The sequence below is a fragment of the Entelurus aequoreus genome, linkage group LG08, assembly GCF_033978785.1.
Source record: "Entelurus aequoreus isolate RoL-2023_Sb linkage group LG08, RoL_Eaeq_v1.1, whole genome shotgun sequence".
In the NCBI taxonomy this organism is placed as follows: Eukaryota; Metazoa; Chordata; class Actinopteri; order Syngnathiformes; family Syngnathidae; genus Entelurus; species Entelurus aequoreus.
This window is the reverse complement of record NC_084738.1, coordinates 6637568-6642605: the sequence shown is the minus strand read 5'-3', so window position 1 is coordinate 6642605 and position 5038 is coordinate 6637568. Positions and strand designations below refer to the sequence as shown.

Genomic DNA, 5038 nt, shown 5'->3' with positions numbered 1-5038 from the left:
ACGCTGTTTTTGCCATATCTCCACTGTACCATAGCAATCTTATCGCTGAGAAAGGAGAAATATTCAACCTTATATTTTCCTGAAAATACAAAGTCGAAAAATTCAGCACTTTTTTTCACCAAGGTGGTCTGAGTTTGTCTCAAAGGTACGAGCCAATATCTTGTAGTTTTGTTTGATCTGTTGTATTTTTCGCTCCAGTCTCCTCAGCTCACGACTCTTCCTCTTCTTCTTCTTTATCTTCTTAGCGCCTGCAAAATAAAAATAAAAAACAAACGACTTTAGCCGCATGTGGCGCTGTCGATTTCACTCAACACTTTCACATTCGTACTCGGAAACAAACCCCCACCTCCTAAGTACGACCCCGCCTACTTCTAAGAGCGGCAAATTCATTTTGCAAAAAGACAGTCTAGTGTGAACATCTCCTACAGCCGCTTAAAAAACATGCAAAAAGCAACAACAAAAAAAAACTTACCGCAGATAGGTGTAGGACTTTCGTCGTCTTTTTCGATGATGTTGTCCTCGAGCAAGTCTTCGGTGTGGAGAGTATTTTGTGGGAAAAACCCCTCTTCTTTCACCGCGAGCAAGCCTTCAGCCTCCGCTGGAACGTCATTGGTGAGTAGCTCTTCAATGGCGGGACATTCGACGTCTTTTTCGACAATGTTGTCCCGGCACAATTCTTTAATGATGGCACTCTTTTGTAGTAAAAAAGCTTCCTCGTCTTCATCCTCTTTTGCAACCAGTTCTTCAATGTCAACCTCCTCGACACTTTTTGGCGGGAGACCCGTTAAAGGCGTCCAACGCGCCAGAGGCGTAAAAATCTGTAAGTAAATGTATATATATATATATATATTGTATGTTTTTTCTTGTAAAATAAAAATCGTACCTACCAAATTGTGATTGTAAAAAAGCAATCACTTTAGATTCTTCCCACAAGCCCTCTATAAAACAAAATAATGAATACGCATAATATTAAACAACACCCCGAAAGTCATTTTCCAACTTTGTAAAATCAAACGGACATAGTTTTTTTAGTTTAAATATCTACTGCTCGCTAGTGTTACCGTATCTGAGTTATTATACAAAAATATATTTCAATCGTCCTGCAACTTTACTGGGGCGTTTTGGACATATTGGGCATCCATAGACTCACGATGCCTGCGGCGGGACTTGTTGGAGTGGTACCCGGGTGTAATTTTTAGACATTTTGGGGACTTTTGACCACTTTTCCAACTTTTCTCCACATACCAACCATTTGCTGACAGTGTGTGTGTGTGTGTAATATGACTCTCTCAGTCTTAGGTCCCCCCAAAATTAACACCCACTCCTCTTCCAGAGCCAAGTGTGTGCGTGTGATTTCATCCCGCCAAAAAAAAAAAAACTAACAATAAAAATGGTAACTTTGTTTAAAAATATTTATTCATACCGTAAGTATATTGTATGTTTTTTCTTGTAAAAATGAAAATCTGACTCCTCAAACTGTGTTTGTAATGCACTCGCTTTAAAATCTTCCCATATTCCCTCTATAAAACAAAATAATGAATACGCATAATATTACACATTTTAATAGTTTTAACTCACCCTGTGAGTCATTTTCCAACTTTGTAAGATCAAACGGACATAGTTTTTTTCAGTTTAAATATCTACTGCTCGCTAGTGTTACCGTATCTGAGTTATTATACAAAAATATATTTTAATCGTCCTGCAACTTTACTGGGGCGTTTTGGACATGCCAGCACCCCCGGACTCACGATGCCTGCGGCGGGACTTGTTGGAGTGGTATCCGGGTGTAATTTTTAGACTTTTTGGGGACTTTTGACCACTTTTCCAACTTTTCTCCACATACCAACCATTTGCTGACAGTGTGTGTGTGTGTGTGTGTGTGTAATATGACTCTCTCAGTCTTAGGTCCCCCCAAAATTAACACCCACTCCTCTTCCAGAGCCAAGTGTGTGCGTGTGATTTCATCCCGCCAAAAACAAAAAAACTAACAATAAAAATGGTAACTTTGTTTAAAAATATTTATTCATACCGTAAGTATATTGTATGTTTTTTCTTGTAAAAATGAAAATCTGACTCCTCAAACTGTGTTTGTAAAAATGCACTCGCTTTAAAATCTTCCCATATTCCCTCTATAAAACAAAATAATGAATATGCATAATATTAAACAACACCCTGTGAGTCATTTTCCAACTTTGTAAAATCAAACAGACATAGTTTTTTTCCAGTTTAAATATCTACTGCTCGCTAGTGTTACCGTATCTGAGTTATTATACAAAAATATATTTCAATCGTCCTGCAACTTTACTGGGGCGTTTTGACATGTCAGCACCCCCGGACTCACGATGCCTGCGGCGGGACTTGTTGGAGTGGTACCCGGGTGTAATTTTTAGACATTTTTGGGGACTTTTGACCACTTTTCAAATTTCCGCGCAATGAATAACTGTTTTTGTTAAAAAATAAATACTTGTTATTATATAAACTGCAAACAAATATATTACAATCAGTAAAAAAATATACCCTTCATTTTCAAAAGCCTCTGGAGACTGTGTGCGCTAGCAGAGTTTTTTTCTCTTTAAATATGCTTGAGTACCTAATCTAAAAAACATATGTTTGTTAAGAACCTGTTTTAAAAGACATGGTTGCTTGCTTCAGCAAATTCTCCCGCCTTAAATCTGTCTCTACCACTCTCTTTAAGCATAGTTTTGTCAGCAAAAAAGCACCTGTCTCTACCTATCTCTTCGAGCATGGTTTTGTCAATAAAAACCAGCTGCCAACAATAAACCGCATACCAACCAATTTGCTGTGTGTGTGTGTGTGTGTGTGTGTGTGTGTGATTTCATCCCGCCAAAAACAAAAAAATAAAAACTATCAATAAAGATGGTAACTTTGCTTAAAAATATTTATTCATACCCTAATTGTGCTGTTTCTTACGCGTGTATTTTTTAAACATGTTCATGACTTTTGCTGTGTATGTCTTCTCACTGCTGCTGTGCTGCTGTGAAAGTCCCAAAAGGGTGTTCTTACCCCTCCAAACTCTCTCTCTCTGTTTATAATGCATATTTTCTGCTAGATTTACTCTCTATTTAATCCAAAGAAAAAAACTAACCATCAATAGTAAATTTTTACCATCGGTCTCCAAACTACGGCCCTACCCCAAACGCGGTACGCCGACGTCCAAAATCCGGCCCCCTATTTTTTGAGATATTTTAGATTATTCTGTACATATTGGGCATTCATAGACTCACGAGGTCAGCGGCGAGACTTATGGTAATGGTATCAGTGTCATTTTTAAACATTTTCATGACTTTTGACCACTTTTCCAACAAATTAGTCAAAAAATTACGGGGCGTATTGTTTTCAAAGGGGAGGAGCCCCGTAAAAAGTTTCGACCAATCAGACTAGTAGAAAGATTGTTTTCAAATACTATTGGTTAATGTATTGGCAGGGGAGGTCCTTTCGTACTCCGTCGGGGGTGTGGTCTCAAAAGACAACCTTCTTTTCGTCGTCAGTACGCATTTCCAATTTCGACTGCTTCGAAACAAGACGTCTATCTTCTCCTTCATTTCTCCCATACACTCTCGCCATGCCGCTATAGGAACCACCACCACCGGAGTAAACACCCCGCATTCAGAGTTAAAAGACTCCAAAGAAAAGACGTCTGGTTCGGTCGACTGAGGCTGATAGGATCCGTTGATTTTAGGAGCACGGAGACTGGCACGAAAAAACCAACGACCTGAGGCAGAAGATTTCGTCTCCCAAGTAGCGCTAAACAAAATTCTTCTCTCACGCAACTCATCCAGCGTCGGGTAAGTAAACAAGCTTCCTTTTACACGTTTTTCCATCGGAGAAGGATCATGCCACAAAATATCAGGCATTGTCAAACTTAAAACATCCCAATCCACGGTTGATAGCGACGATGCAATCGAAAAAGGGCTTTCGTCTCTTCTCTCTTTCAGCTGAAACAAACAGATATCTCCCATCTGGTATCGGAAAACGTATCCAAAAGATCCAATCATTCCATAACCCTCCAAGCACCACTTCTCACGCAAAGACTCGGTTGGAGGAATTTGAGTACGATTCAAAAAAATCCTACTTTTCCGAGGAGCGTCGTAGTAAGTTTTATCATTTTTATAAATTGAAACTGGCGTTTCGCTAATCATGCCTACTGAAACAACAGCTTTCTCCATCTTTTCCATTTTCTCTTAATGCTCGTACTAACAAAGACTTACCATTCACATATACCAGTGTATGTGTGTGTGTGTACGTACATGTGTTAATACTCAAAAAGTCGTAAATCGCATTTTGACATAAAGTGTCTCCCCCCTTAGCCCCACCTTCCTCTGACCTCCCCTTCACCCCACCCCTCCTCTTACAGGGCCATCAATCACATTTTGACATAAGGTGTCTCCCCCTCAGCCCCGCCTCCTTCTGACCTCCCCTTCACCCCACCCCTCCTCTTACAGGGCCATCAATCACATTTTGACATAAGGTGTATTCCCCCCTCAGCCCCGCCTCCTTCTGACCTCCCCTTCACCCCACCCCTACTCTTACAGGGCCATCAATCACATTTTGACATAAGGTGTATTCCCCCCTCAGCCCCGCCTCCTTCTGACCTCCCCTTCACCCCACCCCCCCCTGTGACCTTTTGACCTTAAGGTCGTAAATCTTTTTTTGACTAAAGGTAACCCCTTATCCTCTCTCGTGAGCACCGATCTCTTTCTGAGACACATCTCTCTTTCTGAGACTCATCTCTCTTTCTGAGACTCATCTCTCTTTCTGAGACTCATCTCTCTTTCTGAGACTCATCTCTCTTTCTGAGACTCATCTCTCTTTCTGAGACTCATCTCTCTTTCTGAGACTCATCTCTCTTTCTGAGACTCATCTCTCTTTCTGAGACACATCTCTCTTTCTGAGACTCATCTCTCTTTCTGAGACTCATCTCTCTTTCTGAGACTCATCTCTCTTTCTGAGACTCATCTCTCTTTCTGAGACTCATCTCTCTTTCTGAGACTCATCTCTCTTTCTGAGACTCATCTCT

At 40.5% G+C, this 5038-nt stretch overlaps 1 long non-coding RNA gene across 1 annotated transcript; it reads left to right on the top strand.

Annotated features, from left to right (window-relative positions):
* The first annotated feature begins 207 nt into the window (after nt 1-207).
* Nucleotides 208-4531, top strand: LOC133654947 (uncharacterized). Its single transcript, XR_009826911.1, has 4 exons — nt 208-612; nt 741-820; nt 3596-3806; nt 3957-4531. It is a non-coding gene; the product is annotated as an uncharacterized LOC133654947 (long non-coding RNA).
* The last annotated feature ends 507 nt before the right edge of the window (nt 4532-5038 follow it).